This window comes from Nycticebus coucang, chromosome 1 (genome assembly GCF_027406575.1).
Source record: "Nycticebus coucang isolate mNycCou1 chromosome 1, mNycCou1.pri, whole genome shotgun sequence".
NCBI classification, from domain to species: domain Eukaryota; kingdom Metazoa; phylum Chordata; class Mammalia; order Primates; family Lorisidae; genus Nycticebus; species Nycticebus coucang.
The window spans coordinates 50,534,664-50,559,516 of record NC_069780.1 but is presented as its reverse complement, the minus strand read 5'-3'; the positions used below and the strand labels follow the sequence as shown (position 1 = coordinate 50,559,516).

Sequence of the window (24,853 nt, the reverse complement as noted above, 5' to 3'; positions counted from 1 at the left end):
AAGGTCCTTGGTTTGCTGGTTGCTGGCACACGTCTGTTTTCCTCTGGGCTCTCTAGGTTGTTGTGTACTCGTTCAGCCACCACGAGCAAGTTCTGCAGGGACTTCTCTGCCAACCTATCTATTCTTTGAAGTTTCCTCCTAATGTCTGGAGCTGACTGATTAACAAAAGCCATCATAACAGCTGCCTTACTATTCTCCGCTTCTGGATCCATGGGTGTGTAAGTACGGAACGCTTCCATGATCCGCTCTAGGAAGGCGGAAGGGGATTCATCTTTCTCTTGCTGTACATCTCCTACCTTGGCCAAATTAGTCGGCTTCCTTGCCGCTTTACGGAGACCCACCCATTAGAGTCTGGTGGTAAACCTGGAGTCTCTCCTCACCTTTTGCCATATTGAAATTCCAATCTGACCAGGTCAGTGGGAACGCAGCTTCAATTAGTACTGGATTTGTGGTAGGCTGCCTGTTGTCGTCTAGGATAGACTTCCGTGCCTCTGCCAAGATTCAGTCCCTCTCCTCGGTAGTGAAGAGGACCTGTGGCAGTTGCTGGCAGTCATCCCAAGTAGGCTGTGAGTGAAAAGGACGGAATCTAATAGGTCAATAAGGACGGTGGGTTTTTCTGAGAACTTAGGGTTTTGCATTTTCCAGTTGTATAGGTCACTCGTGGGGAAGGGCCAATAGCGTAGGGTTCCCTCCTCAGGAGGGCCCACCACCTGGAGAGGTAAGGATGTAGAATCAGCTATCGCCTGCCCCGACTACCCAGACGCGTTCCATAAGGCCCTCCCGCGGGTATGCGGTGGACTGCCAGCAGGTGGCGCTGCTGCTGCTTCAGCCTCTCCTGGGACCTGCTGAGCACTATGGCGTGCCTGGATCAAAGGAAGGTAAGATGGGGCAAAAAGTTCTTCCAGGTGGGGCGGAGCCTGTGGCTCAGTGAGCAGGGCGCTGGCCCCATATACCGAGGATGGCGGGTTCAAATCCGGCCCCGGCCAAACTGCAACCAAAAAATAGCCGGGCGTCGTGGCGGGCGCCTATAGTCCCAGCTACTAGGGAGGCTGAGGGAAGAGAATCGCTTAAGCCCAGGAGTTGGAGGTTGCTGTGAGCTGTGTGAGGCCACGGCACTCTACCGAGGGCCATAAAGTGAGACTCTGTCTCTACAAAAAAAAAAAAAAAAGTTCTTCCAGGTTTTACTCGGGAGGCTGAGGCAGAAGAATCGCCTAAGCCCAGGAGTTGGAGGTTGCTGTGAACTGTGTGACACCAGGGCACTCTACCCAGGGTGATAAAGTGAAACTCTATCTCTACAAAAAAAAAAGTTCTTCCAGGTTTGCCTCCCTCGGCAACCCAGGATACAGGGGCAACACAGGATACAGGGGGGCAGAGGCGGAAGGTCTAGTCTCTTTGGGTTTAGGCTTTTTCCTGCAGGGCAAGCACTGTGCTGGCCTTGGTTTTCTCCAACCGGGACGGTAAGATACTTTTCAGCCAGGGAGGGGGATCCTCAACCAGGTTCTGCTGCCGGTGCACCACCACAGGGCCTGAGAGGGTGGGGGTGCGGGCCAAGCTGCTGTCGCCACAGCCCACGCTCTGGCTCAGCCTAGCTACCTGCCACCCAGGCAGTGGGGGGAACTGGGGGTGGGAGGGGATGCCCACCGGCCAACCTGGCTCCACACAATGCGTGGCTGGGCAGCTGCCAGCACCTGCGAGGCTCCCCGGGGGCAGCTTCAATGCCTGCCTCGGCTGGAGTGATCCACAGGAAGGGCCTGGCTTACATCCAGAGTCACTGCCGCCACTGGCCCCTGGGTGCCCAGGGCCCCACCCACCACGGCACCATAGTTGCTCCCTATATGGCCTGTGCCCCTGCACCAGCCCTCTCTCCTCCTTGCCGAGAACACTGCTGCAAAAGGTCTCAAGTTTATTTTTCTTTACCACTAGACCCAGGTCCTGGGCTCAGGCCAGGAAGTCCTGGAAGTGGTCAAGGATAAGTGAAAGGGGAGTCGTCTGAGTCTGTCCCATCGTCAGAGTCGCCCAACCAACACACAACACAATACACAGAAAATGAAAGCAAAGGCAGACATGGCAGTGGACTGAAGTGAAGCAAAACTGAAAGTGAAAGCCCTAAGAGGATCGATTCCACATGATCCCTACTGTAGGAGGCTGGGGATTCCATGTCCCAGCCTTCCCCATGCCGTCCAGTGCATCCACCTAAGCCATCTTCCAACCACAACCCCAAACCTGTGCAGTACAGAAAGAATTCACAAAGACAAAGACAGGTACACTTACCGGCCCTCCAGGTGGAGTCTCTCAGGGTCTTGGGGATTCCTGGCCAATGCACCAAATGTTACACCTGAGAATTAGAATCCCCAATGACCATATGAGAGAGCCAGACACCGATGCAATCACATGAGGGTGTTTATTCAGACTTGAGCTAGGGCTGTCGGCCTTCCCAGACACAGCTGGGATGGAGAGCCCTGTGCCTGCTGCATGCAGGGTTTTTATGAGGGAGATATGGGGTGAGGGGTATGGGAAGCAAAGCTGACACAGTCCCACCAATCTTAATGGCCAGGGTGTGGGGGGAACTGACACACTCAGGGAGATAGGGAGGGGTGTGGTTTACTAAGAAACGAAACAAAGGGTTTGCAAAGTTGCTTTTAAAATGGAGGATAAAAGTCTGAAATGATGAAAAGCTCAAAATGGCGTCACTGGGTCCTTCAACAACTTGTTATATGTGGAATTGTCCCCTCTTCCTCAAAGATATGTGGTCCTGCCTAGTTCACTATGACAGCCATGAGAAGATGGAGATACACAGAGAAATGCCATGTGACAATGAAGATAGCTATTGGAGCCAGGCAGCTGCAAGCCGAGGACACCAAAGCCTGCTAGCAAACCACTAGAAGCTGAAAAGCTAGGATGGCTTGCTTCATCAAGAACTCGGCCCCACTGAAATCCTAATTTTAGACTACTGGTCTCTGGAACTATAGGACAAAAATGTCTATTGTTTTAAACCACCTAGTTTGTACTTTGTCCCATCTGTCCTAGGAAACTAAGGCCCGCATCCTTAGCATTGGTGAACACGCACTGAGTGCCACCTGGGATGAAGCCATCCTGGGAAATGGGGGATTATTTTTCTGATGTGCTGTTTGGTTTGCTAGAATTTTATTGAGATTTTTTGTATCTATATTTATAGGGACATTGGTGTACAGTTTTCTTCTTATTTTGTGTCTTTTCTTGGAGTTGATATCAAGGTGATGCTGGTTTTGAGAAAGGAATTGTGGAGGATTCCTTGTTTCTAAATATTATGAAATAATTTCTGCAGTGTAGGTACCAGTTCCCCTTTGCAGGTCTGATAAAATCCAGCTGTGGAAACATCTGGTCCAGGAAGATTCTTTAGATGTGTGCTGTGCCCATGTTATCTGAGTTCCATCTAAGTCCTGTGTTTCTTTAATTATTTTCTGCTTAAATGAGTAGGATTTGATTTATAAATCTGAGTGCATCTGTGTAGGTGCGTAAACATTTACATTTGTTTTGTCTTCTTGTTGCATTGGAGCTCAATTGTCTCTCTCGGCAGCCACAGGTTGAGTAAGAAAAGGAGTGAAAAAGAGTCTGCAAAAGTCTGAGCCTCACTCTCTGTGGAGGCCCCCATGTGGCAGATGCACCAACAGAGAGGAAAGGCGGTTGCTGTGAGCCTCGGGTCAGTTGTTTCTCAGCAGCCACTGGTGGTGCAGTGGAAAGGGAGGAACAGGGTCTGATTGGGAGACAGCTTGCATGCTGGTCATCTCTGCCCCTCTCTCCAGAGGGCAGCCTACACAGAATGTCCAGGCGCTGGCATTACATCGATCTCCTGGCCCCGTGGGAGGACCCACAGTCTGGCCTGGAGTGGGGAACAAGTAAGAGGAAAACTGAGGGCTGAAGCCCCCTAGAGAGGACAAAGGTACATGGTAGGTGCAGAATCGGATGGCACCTGCTGTCTTGGCTCAGGTCTGTGGTGCTGGGAAGTGACCCTGAGGGCATTGGCAGCCTAGTGTTTTATCCTTAAAAAGCTCCCAGTTGACTAGAGGCAGCGGCTTTTGGGCTTGTGAGGGTAAAAGAGCTCACCAGCTGCTCAGACTGACAGTCAGTGGAGGGGGGAGAGAGGAACCACTCTACCTACCCTGCTGGCAGCCTCCAAGCCTCTCGGGGGTTAATTTCTGCCAATACCTTGCTCCTTCTTATTTTGCTCCCCAGCTTCCCCGTGGAATCTCTGGTAGGTTCTGGCACTTTCACCCTGGGATTACACCCAACCTGTGGTGTTTATTTGTATGATTTTTTTTCTTTTCTACCTAAAGGTTTTCCTTCTTTCTGAGATGTTCTGACAACTATTGTCTCTGGTCTGCCAGCTTCCTTTTTTCCCCCTTGTAGGTTTTTTTGTAAGGATCTAGAGAAGTAATGACTGTAAAAGTGCACTGTTACTTTCTAAAATGTACCACAGTGTTAAAAAATCACCCACTGTTGTCCCAAAATGTCCATCTTTGGTAAAGTAGGAGGGCAGCTGTGAAGAGAACATGTGATAAAAGAAACCCCACTGGTGAGACTTCTCTAACATATCGGTTTGGGGATAGAGTAAAAAGCTGTGAATTCAAACTGTCAACTTTCAAAGATTATAGGTAAATTCTGGCTTTTGCAGACTACCATAAAACCCAGGGTTAGATCCTAGTTCCACAAATTTATTGTGTGAATTAAGACAAATTACTTAACATTTTTATTCCTAAATTTCCTCCTTTTGTAAAATTTTTGTTAGAATGAGACAAACTTCATAGGAAAGCATTTTTTTGCTTGTTAGAGTAAGTACTCGTTAAAGGACAAAATTTTAATTGTTGTATATAATGTTAGTATTATTTCTATGATATAGTCCATGAAGTTCACTTTGTATAAATATATAGAATAGACAAATATAGTGGAGATTGAACAGAATGCTTTATCACTCACCCATTAGGCCAGGCATATTTTTGTTAGAATAGAGTTAATAGAATGCCAGGTCATACAGAAGAGATTTATTAGAAAAAAATTAACCTACCCAGTTTCTTTTCATGGAAGTATCTGGTTGATAATATTAACTTTCTAGTTTCTTAGGATTTTTTTGTTTTTGTTTTTGTCATATGAGTGTTTTTTCAAGATATGGGGTCTTTCTCTATCCCCCGAGCTGAAATGTAGTGGCACAATCTTAACTCATTGCAGTCTCAAACTCTCAGCCTACTGAGTAGCTGAGATTACAGGTGTGTGCCACTACACCCACTAATTAAAAAAAAAAAAATGTGGAGGCTGGGCCTCACTATATTGCCCCGGCTGGTCTTGAACTCCTGGCCTCAAATGATTGATCCTTCCAACTCAGCTTCCCAATGTGCTGGGATTGCAGATATAAGCCACCATGCCCAGGTGCTTGTTTTTTTCTCTCATTGAATAATTAGCAATGCTAACTGAGGTCCTCAGTCATGGTTTCATGCCGATATCTTTTAAAAGGCAGGTAAACATCTTATGATTGAGAAGTCAAGTTTTGGATTGTGAAAGCATTTTTAAGTACAATAAAAAAGAAAATCATATCAAAGTTCATTGTGTGTGATACAGGTATTTTTTAATGAAAAATATTTATATATATTGACTATGCGTGAGCATCACAAAGTAAAAACTTATTTCTTACTATGATTTTCAATTTAAAAAATTAAAAGTTTAGCTTTGTCTCTGTCAAGGAGGCCTGGGTAGAGTCAAACAGTAGATGACATGGATTTCGTCACCCCAGAGCAGGAGGCTTCCTTTGAGACTGATGTGATGCTTGAATAGTTTACATTGGCCTCAAGATTAAAGACTAAGCCAATTAAGCTGAGATATACTGTGTGTATATATATATGTACACTCACATATATGTAAATGCTTTTTGTAAGTCTGTTAGATCTTTTACAAAGTATTTACATTTCTAATATCTCATTCCAATAACCACCCCACCCCAAACATGCTAAGTGGGTGTCTGGCATCTTCTGCATACACAGGGAATAAATTCTGCAGGCAAGTGACTTCAGTGGGGCCCTTAATAAGTCACTGTAGGACCAGAACTAGTGACCAGACCTCTTGACTTCTAATAGAGAATGCTGAATGTAGAGGAATGGACACCATGCTTGTAAAGGACAGTTGCTGATTCTTATCACATTAAAAGGACATGCTGAGAACAGGACAGTCTCCTGGCAAGCCTAGAGACATTTTGTGACTTGGGGGCAATCCCCCAAGTAACTCAGTGTTCCAGAATAAGATAAGATTGGTCACTCACTAGTAAGCATGTGATAAACATTGATGCTTAGTACTTCTTCATGAGGGTTGTGGGGAAAGAACACATGACCATAGCACGTGGCAATCCTTACGCATGCAGCCCTCCTATGTGATCACCTTAACTCTCCACACCTTTTGTGTATAACCTTAATAAATAGCCATTGTGGAGGGGGCTTGGGGCTACCCTGCAACTAATGTTAGCCCATCTCCTGCAAGCTTGTACTTCTTTTTTTTTGAAGGTGATAATGTTCATGGATATATATATATGTATATATATTTTTTTATTGTTGGGGATTCATTGAGGGTACAATAAGCCAGGTTACACTGATTGCAATTGTTAGGTAAAGTCCCTCTTGCAATCATGTCTTGCCCCCATAAAGTATGACACACACCAAGGCCCTACCCCCTCCCTCCATCCCTCTTTCTTCTTCCCCCCCCATAACCTTAACTGTCATTAATTATCCTCATATCAAAATTGAATACATAGGATTCATGCTTTTCCGTTCTTGTGATGCTTTACTAAGAATAATGTCTTCCACTTCCATCCAGGTTAATACAAAGGATGTAAAGTCTCCATTTTTTTTAATGGCTGAATAGTATTCCATGGTATACATATACCACAGCTTGTTAATCCATTCCTGGGTTGGTGGGCATTTAGGCTGTTTCCACATTTTGGCGATTGTAAATTGAGCTGCAATAAACAGTCTAGTACAAGTGTCCTTATGATAAAAGGATTTTTTTCCTTCTGGGTAGATGCCCAGTAATGGGATTGCAGGATCAAATGGGAGGTTCTAATCCGTGTTACACCTGGTTCCTTCCTGCGGTGACAGAGACCAGTGCCATAGGGGTCGTGACAGCTGAATACCAGTAGCTCTCAAATATTGATCACCTAAGAAATTATTTGGGGAGTTTGTTAAAAATATAGAAACTTGGGCACTTTTAGGGTAGGGATCAAGAAGCTAAAATTTAAAAGTTTCCCAGTAAGTTCACAAGCACTATAAAGTAATAGGACTACTGTCTCAGGGAAAATATATTAGTCACTCAATTGGGGTCTGAGGAAATAACCCTGGAGAAGTTAAGTTTTAAGGTATGTTAACAAGAAAAAGAAAAGAAGCCGACCCTCTCATTTTCTGCCTTACTAACTTTGATGCATGAATCAAAATGTACTCAACAGGTGGGAGACAAGATGGTGGACTGAAGCCAGCTTTCAACAAAGGCTCCCGTGCAGAAGGAGAGTTAAGGGACAGGAATTTAGTAAGTATCCTGGTGGACTTGAGCCCCACCAAGAGAGAAGGCTGAAGAACGCACATCAACACCGCTGAGGCAAGTTGTGATCACAAGGATGCAAACAAAAGGTACAAAATCCACCACCAAGCGGACGGGAGTCCCCCTCCCCCATGAGACCGGCTCTAGAGCCCCACAATTGAACAAGCGGGCAGAAATTAAAGGCCCTCCCACTATACTCCACGGGAGAGACCTTCTAAAAACTGGACCTACCTCCCCTACTGGGGTGCCGTGGCGTTCTCCTGCCGGACATAGGCCTGAATAAAACTTTGGGAATCCTTTGCCCGCAACCCTGAATCCCCGGCGCTCCCCTCCCGCCCACTGAGGTCTGGAGGCCTGTCCCCCAGGACTTCGGATCCTTGGGTGATTTCTCAAGGGGAGTGGACAGTCCCCGAGTTGCGACTGGTCAGCATTGACTCTGAGGCGTGCCGAGTGAGGAGAGGGCACCGGGCTGAGGGGGAGTCATGCCTCACGGCACTTCCCTGCGGTGCAGTGCAGCAACCCTCCCCGGGCATATGGGGCCCAAGACTGAATCAGACTCTGGCCTCCCCGCTGAGAGCTGAGAACCCCTACTCTCACTCGGGGTCTGAGGGCCTATCCCCCAGGAGTTCGGCTCCTTGGGTGATTTCTCGAGGGGAGTGCACAGTGCCTGAGCTGCGTCAGGTCAGCGCTGACTCTGGGATACGTGAGCGAGGAGAGGGCACTCTGCTGAGGGGAAATCAAGCCTTGGCGGCACTTCCCTGTGGTGCAGTGCCGGAGCCCTCCACGGACTGTAGTATTGCGTGACACTGAATGAAACTCTAGCTTCCCCCCGCCCCACTCCCAATCGGGGTCTGGGGGCCCATCCCCCAAGAGTTCTGATTCTTGGGGGATCTCTTAAGGGGTGTGGACCCAGCAGAAACTGCGGCTGCTCAGTGCTGACTCTGGGGCGCGGGACAGAGGAGAAAAGGGTCGCCTGAGTGCGCACACCAGAGCAGCAGTTCCCTGGAGGTAGATCAACAGCCGTTTTTTCTTTAACGGCAGAACGCTCACTTCTGGATATTCTGAGGCCACACCCCCTGTCTCCCTGGGCAACCAGAGGAGGCCACCGGTGACACGGCTCACAAACCCGGAAGCCTCCAGGGCGGGGCCGACCCAGAGAGGTGTTCAGACGCAATTCTCCAGCAGCAAAGACGTTTGAACTCAAAATAGCCCGTCTTTTGTAGGCGACGACAGGAACAGAGACAGAACCTCACAAAGTTGTCTGTTCTGTTCTGTTCTGTTAGCAGCATGCATCAGGGACGGGGCTAAGCCTGAGTGAACACCTCCTTCCCATCACCTGCATCAAACACTGAAAGATGTCAGGCCCCATCTCCTCCTGCTAGATAGCGGCAGTCTGCGGGGGCCTGGCAGACTTCCTTGCGATTCAGGCAGGTGCAAACCCCTGGAGTGTCTGTTCACTGCAGGCAACTGGGTTAGCCATCTGCAGAGATACCAGTGACTGGGTCCGACGGAGGGGCAAAGTGGGGAAGGAGACGTCAACCTTCCCAGACTGCTCTGTTTGCTGGGTGGCTCCTCCTGACTCCACGCTGCACTGGGGTGAGCTGTGTCAGAGGAGTCACCAGGCCCCTGTGATCCAGTTCCCAGAGACCTCTTGAACCCTTCCACCCGAGACAAGTGCCGATTGAGACAGTTGATTCGGACCTTTTGAACTGGGCTAATAGACTGAGGACTCTTCAGGCGGTGCCCTGGGTGTGCGATTGTAGGAAGGTTTGATTCTCCTTTTCCAACTGGGGCCAGAGGTGGGCAGGCGGGGTGACTTAATTGCTGATTTTTCCACACAGCTGAGACTTCAAGCCAGAGTAGAAGTTGCAATAGGATCGAACAGAAACCAGCTGAAAACAAGACAGAACCACTTTGCTCCACCACGCCAGACAGGGCCCCAGTTTCTCAGGCCACAACACTGTACGGGCCCTCGATAAAACCCCAGGGGAAAAACCAAAGGGAGTAAACCATGGGGCGGAATCAGCGGAAAAACTCTGGTAACATGAATAACCAGAATAGATCAACCCCCCCAAGAAAAGATACGGCAGATGTGATTGAAGATCCCATTCATAAACAACTGGCTGAGATGTCAGAAGTCGAATTCAGAATTTGGTTTGCAGACAAGATTAATAAAATGGAATTAGGAATTCGAGGAGAAATTCAAAAATTGTCTCAAGAATTTAACGAATTTAAAGACAAAACCACCAAAGACTTAGACACACTGAAACAAGAACTTACAGCCCTCAAAGATATGAAAAATACAGTAGAATCCCTCAGTAACAGAATGGAGCAAGCAGAAGAAAGGATTTCTGACATTGAAGATAAAGTCTTCAAACGCTCCCAATCTCTCAAAGAGGAAGAGAAATGGAGAGCAAAAACGGATCACTCACTCAGAGAGCTCTCAGATAATTAGAAAAAAAACAACATAAGGGTTATAGGAATTTTGGAGAATGATGAAGTGGCTGCCAAGGACACAGAGGCCCTTCTACATGAAATTATGAAAGAAAATTTTCCAGACATGCCTAGAGAATCTGAAATTCAGATAGCAGACAGCTTCAGAACCCCAGCACGATTCAACCCCAATAAGCCATCTCCCAGACATATCATAATTAGCTTCACTAAAGTTAACATGAAAGAGAAGATTCTCAAAGCAGCCTGGCGAAAGAAAACTATAACGTACAAAGGTAAGAATATTAGAATAACTGCAGATCTCTCTGCTGAAACTTTTCAAGCAAGAAGAGGCTGGTCATCAACTTTTAATCTCCTAAAGCAAAAAAACTTTCAACCCAGGATCTTGTATCTGGCTAAACTGAGTTTCATCTATGATGGAGAAATTAAATACTTCAATGACATTCATATGTTGAAAAAATTTGCCATAAGTAAACCAGCTCTTCAGGATGTTCTCAGACCTATCCTCCACAATGACCAACCCAATCCTATACCACAAAAGTAAACTCACTCAGAAACTTCAGATCAAACTCCAACTTCCACACTGGTGAAAGGATTAAAAATGTCCACTGGACCTTTGAAAAACTCGATACCCAAAATTCCACCAGACTTATCAATACTCTCCATCAATGTGAATGGCTTAAACTGTCCTCTAAAGAGGCATAGGTTAGCTGACTGGATACAAAAACTCAAGCCAGATATTTGTTGCATACAAGAGTCACATCTCAACTTAAAAGACAAATACAGACTCAGGGTGAAAGGATGGTCATCCATATTTCAGGCAAATGGTAATCAGAAAAAAGCAGGTGTTGCAATTTTATTTGCAGATACAGTAGGCTTTAAAACATCAAAAGTAAGGAAGGACAAGAATGGTCACTTCATATTTGTTGAGGGTAATACTCAATATGACGAGATCTCAATTATTAATATCTATGCACCCAACCAGAATGCACCTCAATTTATAAGAGAAACTCTAACAGTCATGAGTAACTTGATTTCCTCCAGCTCCATAATCATTGGAGATTTCAACACTCCCTTGGCAGTGTTGGATCGATCCTCCAGAAAGAAGCTGAGCAAAGAAATCTTAGATTTAAACCTAACCATCCAATATTTAGATTTAGCAGACATCTACAGAACATTTCATCCCAACAAAACTGAATACACATACTTCTCATCAGCACACGGAACTTACTCCAAAATTGATCACATTTTAGGTCACAAGTCTAACCTCAGTAAATTTAAAGGAATAGAAATTATTCCATGCATCTTCTCGGACCATCATGGAATAAAACTTGAATTGAGTAACAACAGGAATCTGCATACCCATACAAAAACATGGAAGTTAAATAACCTTATGCTGAATGATAGCTGGGTCAGAGATGAGATTAAGAAAGAAATCACCAATTTTTTGGAACAAAATGACAATGAAGACACAAGCTATCAGAACCTCTGGGACACTGCAAAGGCAGTTCTAAGAGGGAAATTTATAGCACTGCAAGCCTTCCTCAAGAGAACGGAAAGAGAGGAAGTTAACAACTTAATGGGACATCTCACGCAACTGGAAAAGGAAGAACATTCCAACCCCAAACCCAGTAGAAGAAAAGAAATAACCAAAATTAGAGCAGAATTAAATGAAATTGAAAACAAAAGAATAATACAACAGATCAATAAATCAAAAAGCTGGTTTTTTGAAAAGGTCAATAAAATAGATAAACCTCTGGCCAACCTAATCAGGAAAAAAAGAGTAAAATCTCTAATATCATCAATCAGAAACAACAAAGACGAAATAACCACAGACTCATCAGAAATCCAAAAAATCCTTCATGAATATTACAAGAAACTTTATTCTCAGAAATATGAAAATCTGAAGGAAATAGACCGATACTTGGAAGCACGCCACCTTCCAAGACTTAACCAGAATCAAGTGGAAATGTTGAACAGACCCATATCAAGTTCAGAAATAGCATCAACTATACAAAACCTCCCTAAAAAGAAAAGCCCGGGACCAGATGGTTTCACGTCAGAATTCTACCAAACCTTTAAAGAGGAATTAGTACCTATATTACTCAACCTGTTCCAAAAGGTAGAAAAAGAAGGAAGACTACCCAACACGTTCTATGAAGCAAATATCACCCTGATCCCCAAACCAGGAAAAGACCCAACAAGAAAAGAAAATTATAGACCAATATCACTAATGAATATAGATGCAAAAATATTCAACAAGATCCTAACAAACAGAATCCAACAACACATCAAACAAATTATACATCATGACCAAGTTGGTTTTATCCCAGGGTCTCAAGGCTGGTTCAATATACGTAAATCTATAAATGTAATTCAGCACATAAACAAATTAAAAAACAAAGACCATATGATTCTCTCAATTGATGCAGAAAAAGCTTTTGATAATATCCAGCATCCCTTCATGATCAGAACACTCAAGAAAATTGGTCTAGAAGGGACTTTTCTTAAACTGATAGAGGCTATCTACAGCAAACCCACAGCCAATATCATATTGAATGGAGTTAAATTGGAATCATTTCCACTCAGATCAGGAACCAGACAAGGCTGCCCATTGTCTCCATTGCTTTTCAACATTGTAATGGAAGTTTTAGCCACCGCAATTAGGGAAGAAAAGGCGATCAAGGGTATCCATATAGGGTCAGAAGAGATCAAACTCTCGCTCTTCACAGATGATATGATTGTGTATCTGGAAAACACTAGGGACTCTACTACAAAACTCCTAGAAGTGATCAAGGAATACAGCAGCGTCTCAGGTTACAAAATCAACATTCATAAATCGGTAGCCTTTATATACACCAACAACAGTCAAAATGAAAAAGCAGTTAAGGACTCTATCCCATTCACAGTAGTGCCAAAGAAGATGAAATATTTGGGAATTTACCTAACAAAAGACGTGAAAGATCTCTATAAAGAGAACTATGAAACTCTAAGAAAAGAAATAGCTGAAAATGTTAACAAATGGAAAAACATACCATGCTCATGGCTAGGAAGAATCAACATTATCAAAATGTCCATACTACCCAAAGCAATATATAATTTCAACGCACTCCCTATTAAAGCTCCACTGTCATATTTTAAAGATCTTGAAAAAACATTACTTCGTTTTATATGGAATCAGAAAAAACCTCGAATAGCCAAGACATTACTCAGAAATAAAAACAAAACAGGAGGAATCACACTACCAGACCTCAGACTTTACTACAAATCGATAGTGATCAAAACAGCATGGTATTGGCACAAAAACAGAGAAGTAGATATCTGGAATAGAATAGAGAACCAAGAGATGAATCCAGCTACTTACCGCTATTTGATTTTTGACAAGCCAATTAAAAACATTCAGTGGGGAAAAGATTCCCTATTTAACAAATGGTGCTGGGTGAACTGGCTGGCAACCTGCAGAAGACTGAAATTGGACCCACACCTTTCACCATTAACTAAGATAGACTCTCATTGGATTAAAGATTTAAACTTAAGACATGAAACTATAAAAATACTAGAGGAGAATGCAGGGAAAACCCTTGAAGAAATTGGTCTGGGTGAGTATTTCATGAGGAGAACCCCCTGGGCAATTGAAGCAGCTTCAAAAATACACTACTGGGACTTGATCAAACTAAAAAGCTTCTGCACAGCTAAGAACACAGTAAGCAGAGCAAGCAGACAGCCCTCAGAATGGGAGAAGATATTTGCAGGGTATAACTCTGACAAAGATTTAATAACCAGAATCCACAGAGAACTCAAACGCATCAGCAAGAAAAAAACAAGGGATCCCATCGCAGGCTGGGCAAGGGATTTGAAGAGAAACTTCTCTGAAGAAGACAGGCGCACGGCCTTCAGACATATGAAAAAATGCTCATCATCTTTAATCATCAGAGAAATGCAAATCAAAACTACTTTGAGATATCATCTAACTCCAGTGAGACTAGCCTATATCACAAAATCTCAAGATCAGAGATGTTGGTGTGGATGTGGAGAAAAGGGAACACTTCTGCACTGCTGGTGGGAATGCAAATTAATACATTCCTTTTGGAAAGATATATGGAGAACACTCAGAGATCTAAAAATAGATCTGCCATTCAATCCTGTAATTCCTCTGCTGGGCATATACCCAGAAGACCAAAAATCACAACATAACAAAGATATTTGTACCAGAATGTTTATTGCAGCCCAATTCATAATAGCTAAGTCATGGAAAAAGCCCAAGTGCCCATCGATCCACGAATGGATTAATAAATTGTGGTATATGTATACCATGGAATACTATGCAGCCTTAAAGAAAGATGGAGACTTTACCTCTTTCATGTTTACATGGATGGAGCTGGAACATGTTCTTCTTAGTAAAGTATCCCAAGAATGGAAGAAAAAATACCCAATGTACACAGCCCTACTATGAAACTAATTTGGGACTCTCACATGAAAGCTATAACCCAGCTACAACTTAACAATAGGGGGAAGTGGGAAAGGGGGGGAGTGGGTAGAGGGAGGGGAATCGGTGGGATCACACCTGTGGTGCATATTACAGGGGTATTTGCGAAACTTGGTAAATGTAGAATGTAAATGTTTTGGCACAGTAACTGAGATAACGCCGGAAAGGCTATGTTAACCACTGTGATAAAAATGTGTCAAATGGTATATGAAGTGAGTGTATGATGCCCCATAATCATATCATTGTATACAGTTATGATTTAATAAAAAAATTAAAAAAAATGTACTCAACATTTGTTCACCGATTGATCATAAATTTTCTTTACAATTCTATGTCAAAACATGAAACTGACTGAAAGAGATTTGCACATTAAGTTGTGACAAGTTCATTCTCTGAATAAAGTTGCAACTCTTGTGCATACGCGTGTCTGGAAACAATGCAGATTGACAGTGGGTGGCAGGACAGCTCATTTTATGTGGTGCTGTGGAAATGCACCCCTTATTCAGGTGCTCGTCTGTGCCACAGTCCGTCCTCCTTCCATTCTCTCTAAGCAGAGCTTATTGTGGTAATGTGTCAATTTGTTAAATGGGATTTAAGCAGCAGAAGCTTTTTGTGTCAGACTCAAATTCCCTCCTTCCAGCACTCAGCTTTTCATTCTTCATCACCATGACATTCCATAATTTTGGAAACGAGGCACACATAAAAGATTTATGCTAGAATTAGGACTGTTTTAGCAGATGGTTTTTTTCTTTTGATTACACAGTGGAAGCATTTTCACAGATGTTCAGCTCTTCACTCACTCACTTCTGGTTCCTTCCGAAATCTCCCTCCTAATTGAACTACAACTACACATTCATCCCTTAACGTCACTTCAATTTTCTAACAAAGAACACACTTTAAAGATTCTCCTTTTCCTTTTACCCACACAGTACAACTCTCTCCTATAATCCAAGTGCATATTTACATAAAGGCACTGAGCGGGGATTTTAATTTTGGTTAAGTTATTAATTAGGTGAGTGCTCCTACTAGAACTTTAAGATCATTATGCCTTAATTTCTACGTCTGAAAAATTAAGTGTTTACAAAAAAGAGATTTCAAAGGTCTCCAGTGTTAAAAATCCACAATCTTCAGATTAGGAGCTAGAAATTATATTCTGAAAGATTTAAATGGTCGGGATCTGTATTAAGTGTACTTAAGGAATATCAAAAGTATATAACAGATGGATGAATTGATGGTTTGACACTGACCCCATCTACCAGAGGTGGCGGGTTCAAACGCGGCCCTGGCCAAAAACTGCAAAAAAAAAAAAAAAAAAAAAAAAAAAAGAAAGAAAGGGCAGTGAAATGTTAATGGCAGATGGGAAGTACACAGGTATTCACTGTGAAATTATTTAGTTTTTCCTTGTTTAAATATTTTCACAATAAATTGTTGAAAAATTTTATCATTAGCCATGTGCTATGGATATATATCTTCACCTGTATATAAATATAGATGCAGCTATATAAAATTAAGTGTTCTAAATGCTATGGCTAGTCATATTTGGAATTATTTAAAATACTTATAGGAACATACTCTCTAAAACATGTCTTTCCTGATCTTTTCCATCATGGACGGGCACAGTTTTTGTTCTTTTGGACTTTGCTCTACACTCCCAAGAGATCCGGAGCATTCCATGGTGATTTCAGAACATGTCAAATTCATGGCAGCTGCAAAACAACTGGGGCAGGCGGCTTACAGCAGCACTCTGAAATGTGGCCTGAATTGATTAAGAACTCATGATTTGACTATAAACTTTATTTTAGTGTTTTATGGTGTTAGGAATAATATGGGAAACAATACGGTATTATACTGTTTAGTGATTCTTAGCATTTAAAAAAATTTGAACACCACATTTGAGCTTGGTTAATGTATGTTTCCTCCTGGATTTTTTTTTTTTTTTTGCATATGCATACCATTTAAGTTGAAACGAATTAAAACAAATATTATGTTTTAAATTGCAGCATTTTGTTCCCTGAGTAAGAAAGTAGAGAAAAAGAGAGAGAAAGAGAGTTTCCTCTGCCCTGTTACATAGAGCATGGTAAAATTTTATCCTATGAGGGTTCCGGAAAACAGCCTTATCTTGCCACCTTAAAAGCAATACTTTAAATGCAGTGGAAATATTAGCACTTTACTTGTTTCAAGGCCTCCCAACAAGAATGGCAATGGCATTATCTGAGGAGGATATACTGATGACATGGTTCCGGCCTGAAAGAGGAGCCATTCTGCTTGGAGAGGCCAAGCAGGTCAGCGGGGATGCCCAGCACAGGGGAAAGCAGAGCACATAGTAACCCAGCGCAGAGTGGCTGTGACTGGAGGGTGGGAAAACTGGCTGTGTGGCAGCTGAAACTGCTCCCGGAGAACAGGATTGAAATACCTGTAGGTTCTAAGAATGAGATGTGTGACTAAGAACCAGTAATACACGGCATACACCCCCCCCACCACCACCGTACCTCTGTCTATGTTTCTAATATTTAAAACCATTTTTTTTTTTTTGAGACAGAGTTTTACTTTGTCGCCCTTGGTAGAGTGCCGTGATGTCACAGCTCACAGCAACCTCAAATTCTTGGGCTTAAGTGATTCTCTTGCCTCAGCCTCTCAAGTAGCTGAGACTACAGACACCTGCCACAACGCCCCGCTATTTTTTTGTTGCAGTTGTCATTGTTTAGCAGGCCCGGGCTGGGCTCAAACCCTCTTGCCTTGGTGTATGGGGCCGGTGCCCTACCCACTGAGCTATGGTGCTGAGCCATAAAACCATTTTTTCATTTGGTAGTGACATAAATGGGCATTAGTGAAATGATCCTTGACTAAGCCCAAAGCCTATTTATTCTTCAACCTAGTTCTGTGTCTTTCCCACCCACTCTGTTTCTCTGTCCGCACTTGTCCCTGGAAGTCCACCCAAGACTGAAATTTCTTCTGTATAGATAGATGGTGTCCCTTGCAGATAGCTCAGCGAATCTCACATGACCTCAAAGTTCAGCTGGACAGGCATGGAAATGTTTTTCTTGCTCTCTCTATTGGCTTTCCATTTACTGCGGCTCAGATATGTGCATTGCAGGAACTATAGAAGGTGTGATATTGTTGAATGTCAAATTATTCTGCTTCCAAAAACCTTGGATCGTAATACTGTGTTCTTTTCAGTGGAAAAGGGTCACTAGTTGTAAATAGCTTTAGTAGGCAAAAATAACTTACTTGCAGGAAAAGTTGAAGATGGTTAACTGGAGGCTTATAGCACAAAGAACCTCCACCACAAAGAACCAAAACAGCAAGTATGTAATCACATTTGAGATCAAACATCTAAGAGAAAGAACATGGGAATCAGCAGAGAACTTATAGAAAACACCTGAGGCAGGAAGGCACAGGAAGCAAGGCAGCCTGCTTAGATGCGACTGGCATGTGGTCCCCAGTGCCCAGGAGCTGCCTGCACCACCGATAGCAACTCTGTCACCATGAGCATCAGGTACACAGCCCACTTGCATGGGCTGAGGGACAGGCTCGCTCCACCCCCCTATTACTACTGTCAGCGCTGCCACTCAACCATGCCACAGGACCTTAGAGATGGTCCTTCCCTGCCTTCTACTTGCTTGAGGACAGACCCTCCTGGCTTGACATCACATCCTCCAATACCCAAGAACCCTGCCTGAGAGCCTGGGACTGGCCTACCAAGGCATCTCAGACACAGTTAATGCCATCACATAATGCCAGGGAGCCCAAGATTTGTCATGCCGTCACCACTCCCATTGTCCATGCCACACACACTGCCTAGGAGCCTGAGGAGCTGCTTTCTTTCCCAGCCACCACCGCCACTCCTGGTACCTGCAGGCTCAGAGGCTGGCCTGCCGGGACCTGCTAACACTAGTGGCTACTAATGCTGCCCCTGGGGACCCATGAAGAGCCTGCTGTTGCCACCAATGGGGTCCAAGGACCATCCCTTTTGCCAACCTTACCCCTAGCAAATGTTTACTGCAACCTCCACTAACAACTATAGCCTAAGCCAATGAGAAAGTCACAGATACCTCTGATGCTGCTCAATGCTAAAGAAACCATACAGAGACTACGCTAGTGCACACATCCAGAATCAAAGCTAACGTGCCCCACCCAGCCGACGTTATGAATATACACAATAAAAAAATCCTCCTTATGAAAGTCAATCTACAAAAAAGACAGTGGCCCCTACACCAGATGCACGAGGGTCGGCGGAAGGACAGAAGGAACATGGAAAAGGAGGCAATATGAAATGCCCGAAGGAACATGAGTCTCCAGAAACAGATTCCAGTGAAAAAACAGATTCCTATGAAATTTATGAAAAAAAGAATTTAAAATAATTATAATAAAGCAGCTCAGTGACATAAAGAAATATAGGTAAACAATACAAAAATATCAGGAAAACAATTCATGATATGAATTGGAAATTCACCAAAGTGATAGATACTAAAAGGACCAAATAGAATATTGGAAATGAGAAATTCAATAAATGAAATTAAAAAGTATAATTGAGAGCTTCAATAATAGACTACATAAAGCAGCAGAAAGACTTTCAAAACTTAAAGACAAGTTTTTTGAAATAACAAACAAAAAATAAAAGAATAAAGAATAAAAAAGAATGAAGAAAGGCTGACTGAATTCAGTAGACTAATGAGACTATTTTAAACTAAAAAGCTTTTCATAGCAAAGGAAACAAGCAACAGAGTGAAGAGACATACTGTTGAACAGGAGAAAATATTTGCAAACTATTCATCTGACAAGGAATTAATATGCACAGTATATAAGAAATTCAACAGCAAAAAATCCCATTAAAATAATCCCATTAAAAAGTGGGCAAAAGACATGAATAGACATTTCTCAAAAGAAGACATATAAATAGCCAACAGATATGTGATACAATGCTCAATGTCACTAGACATACAGCAACATGGCAATCAAAACCACCATGAGAAATCATTTTACCCCAGTTAGAGGGGGTATTATTTAAAAAAAAAAAAAGAAAGAAAGAAAGAAATTACATATGCTTGTGAGGTTGTAGAGAAACAGGAACTCTTATACACTGCTTGTGGTAATGTAAAGTAGCACAGTCATTATAGAAAACAATGTGAAAAAGTCTCAAAAAATAAATATAGAACTACCATATGATCCTGAAATTTCACTGGTAGGTATTTATTTAAAGGAAAATAAATCAGTATGTTAAAGGAATCCCTCCACCATAGTTTGTACTGAAGCACTATTCACAGTAGCAAAGATAAAGGACTAACCTAAGGGTCCACCAATAGGTGAATGGATGAAGAGAATGTGGTATATCTACACAGTGGAATACTATTCAGCCATGAGAAAGAACGAACTCCTCTCATCTGCAGCAACATGATTTGAACTGGAGGTCATTCTGTTAAATAAAAAAAGCCAGACACAGAAAGATAAATATCACATGTTCTCACTTATACTTGGGAGCTCAAAACATTGATGGCATGGAGATAGAGAGGAGAAAGCTACCAGGGGCTGGGAGAGGTATGTGTGGAGAGGGGTGATGAACAAAAATTGCCGACTGGGTACAAACATACAGTTAGACATGAGATGTAAGTTCTAATATTCAAAGCAGAGTAAGATGACAAGAAGGAACGATGTATTGTATACTTCAAAATAACTGCAAGAGAGGACTTAGGAAGATCCCAATACGTAGACATGATAAATGCTTGAGGTGAACCATATTCTTCATCATTATAAATTCTATGCATGTAACAAATTATCATGTGTACTTCACAAATATGTAAAAAAGTATGTATCAATCTAAAATACAAATACTTTATTTGGAGCTGATCATTATTTGAATTCTCAAAATTCAAATACATTCTTTCAGTTACAATATCTAAAGTTAAAAAGTGTCTGCTTTCAACAAAGTAGTGTTTTATTGTGGCTTTGTTGTTAAACATCATGAATACAATGCATACAATATATAGTTTGTCTTGTTTGTTCCTTGTGATAATCTTGTAAGAGAGGCAGGTCATATCACGAGTTATTATTTCCTTTATACAGTTGGAGACCAGAGACGTCTGTGAATTTTTCAAGGTTACCTCACATTAATGATTTAGAAGGATTAGGCTCTTAAAGAATGTGAACCCCTGGTCCTGGTCGTCTCCTTCCTGCTGGCCAGACAGACCATTGTCGATGGCAGAGAATGTTTGTTAAGCCTTGACGGGAGAATGAGTTATAATTACTGTGTGCATGTTTTTCTTTTTCACATTGTTATTCATGGAGTGGAAGCTGAAAACCTAGTCGTTATGGCAAAAATTTGCTGCTGCTTTGGGAATTCCCCTACTAATTGATCCAAGGATGCTCACTATAATTTATCAGAATGTTTTCCTGTGTCCCCAAGTTAATAGTGAGAATGCAGGAGGTAAGTTGATATGGACTCTAATGATAACGTTTACTGTGCAAACCTGAGGTACTGGCCTCCCCCTAAAATAGTACTCTCTTATTTTCTCATCTCAGAAAATGGCAACACGCTTCTGTCATTGCTGTCAAAACACTTGGAACTATCCTTGACGCTTCACTTTATTTTTACACTTGATGGTTAATACATCAGCAAATCCTGATGGCTTTACCTTGAAAATATATTCAGAATCTGACCAATTCTACCACCTTCATACTACCATCTTGGTCCAAGCCAATAATTATTTCAATGACCTCCTAAATAGTCTTCTTATTTCAGGTTGTTTTTCTTCTGTCTGTTTCCACAGAGTAGCCAGAGGGATCGTGTTAAAACAATGGTCAGATCCTGTTCCTCCACTGCATGAAGTCATGTAAAGACATCTCATCTAACATAGAAGTCAAAATCCTTATAACAGCTGACAACCTATGGACCATGTGCCTCCCCTGTTTACCTCTCCAAACGCATCTCACCCAGCTCTCACTCACTTTTCACCAACTGTAACTGGCCTGCTCTTTTTTTCTAGTCTACTTATATGCTCTTGCTGGGAGCTTTGGTACCCACTAGTCCTTTTGCCTGTAATCCTGGTGTCCCAAATAGCTACATAAGCCACTTCCTCACTTGTATCAGCACAGATCTTTACTCACATAAGACCTCCCCTGTTCGTCCTACATGAAATTGCATCTGAAATTACACATTCTTGCTCTTTTTTTTGTTTTTTTTGCTTAACATTTATAATCACCTCACATGTATTATTTTACTTATTTTTATTGCTTATTTCATGTCTCACCCAGTAAAATATAAGTGCAGTGAAAACAATAACTTGGTCTGTATTTTCCACTGTTGTAGGTCCTGGGCTCAGCACAGTTTTTGGTACACAGTTGATAAGTATTTGTCAAATGAATGGACTTGTTGAAGGGGGAGCTGATTCTCTTTTGGTGAATTAAAGTCTTTATTGTCTTAAGACTTTTAGAATTACAATTAGCCAGTTATAAAATGGACCAAGTCTGCCATTCACTGTATTAGCTGCTGCGTAAGAGTAATGCAAAAGTTAGGCATAAAATGAAAATACAAATATGGTAGTCAGTGATCAAGTTATAACATGAAAAATCATGCTTTTATCAGTATAGCTCTTGATAATCTGCAAAGAAATTTTATATGTATGTTTATTTATAGCTTTACTACTCTCAGATTTGCAAGAACATACATGATTTGCTTTTTCTGTAAATGTCATTAACAAAACTCAGAGAATGTAGGTAATTTGTTGAGGATCACGTTACTAATACATAGCAGAACTGATAAGACATCTTAGGGCTGAATAAAAGTTACTTTCACTTTTCCTCTACACACCTATGAATGACATTTTAACATCAATGTTTTAAAGAAAGGAAAATTATAACTTCTTAAATCAAGACTCAAAAGGTCCACAGTACTGAAAGTTTATTATCTTCATCAGAGGATTTGAATATTCAAAATAATAGAAATATATTTTAAAATATTTTTCACTGGCATTGTTCTACACAGACAAAATACGAGGCATTTATGTGAATATTACCGAGAGTCCTCAGTGGAAACTTACATTTTATTTTTTTCTATTTGTTTCCAGAAATGCGCAGACAAACATCATAACTCTAGCAGAGAAATGTAGAATGTTACTACAGAAATACTCACATTCAGAACATGATAGCTGAAAACAAAAGAGCTATGGAATTATACCATAGAGCAATAAAACTAAAGAAGCTGAGTGTACAGTTTCACTTTCTCACCATGAAGGGAATGCTTTTTCAAATTGAAAATGTGTATATTTGTCATGAAGAAATGATCACTTTAAAAGATAAGATAATTGGAAGCTATCATTTTTGTCCTGATATTGTTTAGAGCTCCATTGGTGCATCTCAGGGCCAGAGCTTAGCAAAGTTTTTGACCCTTTGCTCTTTCCCCCACCTCCAAAAATTGGTCGGGATTTTCTGAAAGCTCTGAGGAAAGCTTTGTTGTTTCCTTTCAGGATAAAATAGAACAAATCTGAGTGGTTAGTGGCAAACTTCTATATTCCTAAAACTGTACACATTAATATGTAGAGGTATGTACTTTGTTACTTATCTTTCTAAATAATTTTCTTAAAAATATTCCCGTTTCATTTAGGAGTTTATTTTTTTACCGCAAACACAGGAAATAGTTGCAAATGTAAACACAAAGTTGCAAGTATAAACACACAGAATAACAGAGCAAGGGAAGGAATAAGCTTTTACTAAGTTCTCACTAATAAATACCCTCTTTGTATGCATTATTTTATAATTCAAAATAATACTTTAATGTAGGTATTAATATTTGTATTTTACAGGTGAGAAAAATGAGATTCAGGAACTAAATTTATGTAGCTACTAAGAAATAGATACAGGGTTTGAATTTAATTCTATTTCCAGAGTGAATGATCTTCCAAATATACCATTTTAGATTCCATAGCCTTTGAAAAATATGATCCAGCAAGACAGACCAATGGCTAACAAATATTTGAAAAACTGCTCATCATCCCCAATCATGAGAAATACAAATCAAAACCATCCACATACAAAGTCTCAAAGCTGCAGGTGCTCATTGCTGAATATCACTACGGTCACCTTCAAAGTACTCCACTGGGCTATCAGGTGACTGTAGTGATATTGAGCAATGAGATATGTGGCACTTTTTTAAAGACGAGTTTGCAAACTTAATTGTCAGACCTTCATACAAGGATAGCTCTGATGGTCATTCCAGATAAACGGTTCCAAAATTGCTCTGATGGGTGGGTTAGGCACTCCCTCTGGTGCATAGTTTCCCAAGGGGAGTACCTCGAAGGTACCATAGTGATATTCAGCAATGAGGTATGTAGAACTTTTTCTAGGATGAGTTCATGAAATTGATTGTCTAACCTCATATAAAAAAGAAACTAGATAATTTTTCTTTCATTCCATTCCGCAAAGAATCATCAAACACCTATTGTGCTTCAGTCCCTGGGCTGAAATCTCAGTTCCTGAGATATACTAGACCCTGATACAGTCCTAAGAATTTAGTTTCATCAGGTGAGAGAGATGAAAACAGCTATTCAGGCACATTGCAATAAGTTCATAGGGCACTTGGAGAGTAAAGAGAAAATCAGAGTTAAATCACTTTAATAAAATCTACAGTTAGTAATCCATTTTTAAAAAGTTCATCTCAAATGAATAAAATTTAAGAATTGAAGTCTATAAATGGGCAAAGTCCAGTTTTCCTGAAAACTTTCCACTGGAAAATGAATTGCTGAAAGAATACAGACCCTGAGGCTGACTCTACAGGAGTTAAAAGATGTTTCATTAAAACAAAAAAGAAAAGAAGAAGGAATTTTTGGTAGTGAAGAGACAGGATAAACAGTTTATGGTTTCAAAGTCCTTTAGAAGAGAACATAAGTGGGATATATACATTGCATCTATACATAGAAAAAGTCAAATATTTAGGCAGGAAGTTTGGCGGACAGAGTCTAAGAAATGAGGAGGCTACTGACTGCCCCTGGGAGTTGGCAGGAAGCACAGAGGCCGAGGAGAGGAATTAGAAGTATTTGATAGCTCAGAGGAAAACATGGCACAGAAGGGAAAATAGTGTAAACACCAGGGTCACAAAATAAAGGCAGGCCCTTGGCTCCCTGGTGGATGTAGGCAGGAACAGAGGCTGTAATCTAATAACCACCAACAGGCATACAAAGCACTTCCATTACTGAAGTAGAGACCTTGGCAGAAAGCATAGATCATACCATTATGTCCCCATTTCTCTCCTCTGTCGGGAACAGATTTTATGACTAAACTTCAGACAGAAGGCATTATAGGAAGAAAAATCGTGGGGCACAGTTTTACAAAAAGAAAGATTGCCTTGAGGCCAGCTTCCCACCCCCCTACCCCCGTAGC

At 41.7% G+C, this 24,853-nt stretch overlaps 1 pseudogene; it reads left to right on the top strand.

Moving 5' to 3' along the window:
• The first annotated feature begins 788 nt into the window (after window positions 1–788).
• Window positions 789–24,853, top strand: part of LOC128590256 (60S ribosomal protein L21-like) — an 85,183-nt pseudogene continuing 61,118 nt past the window's right edge.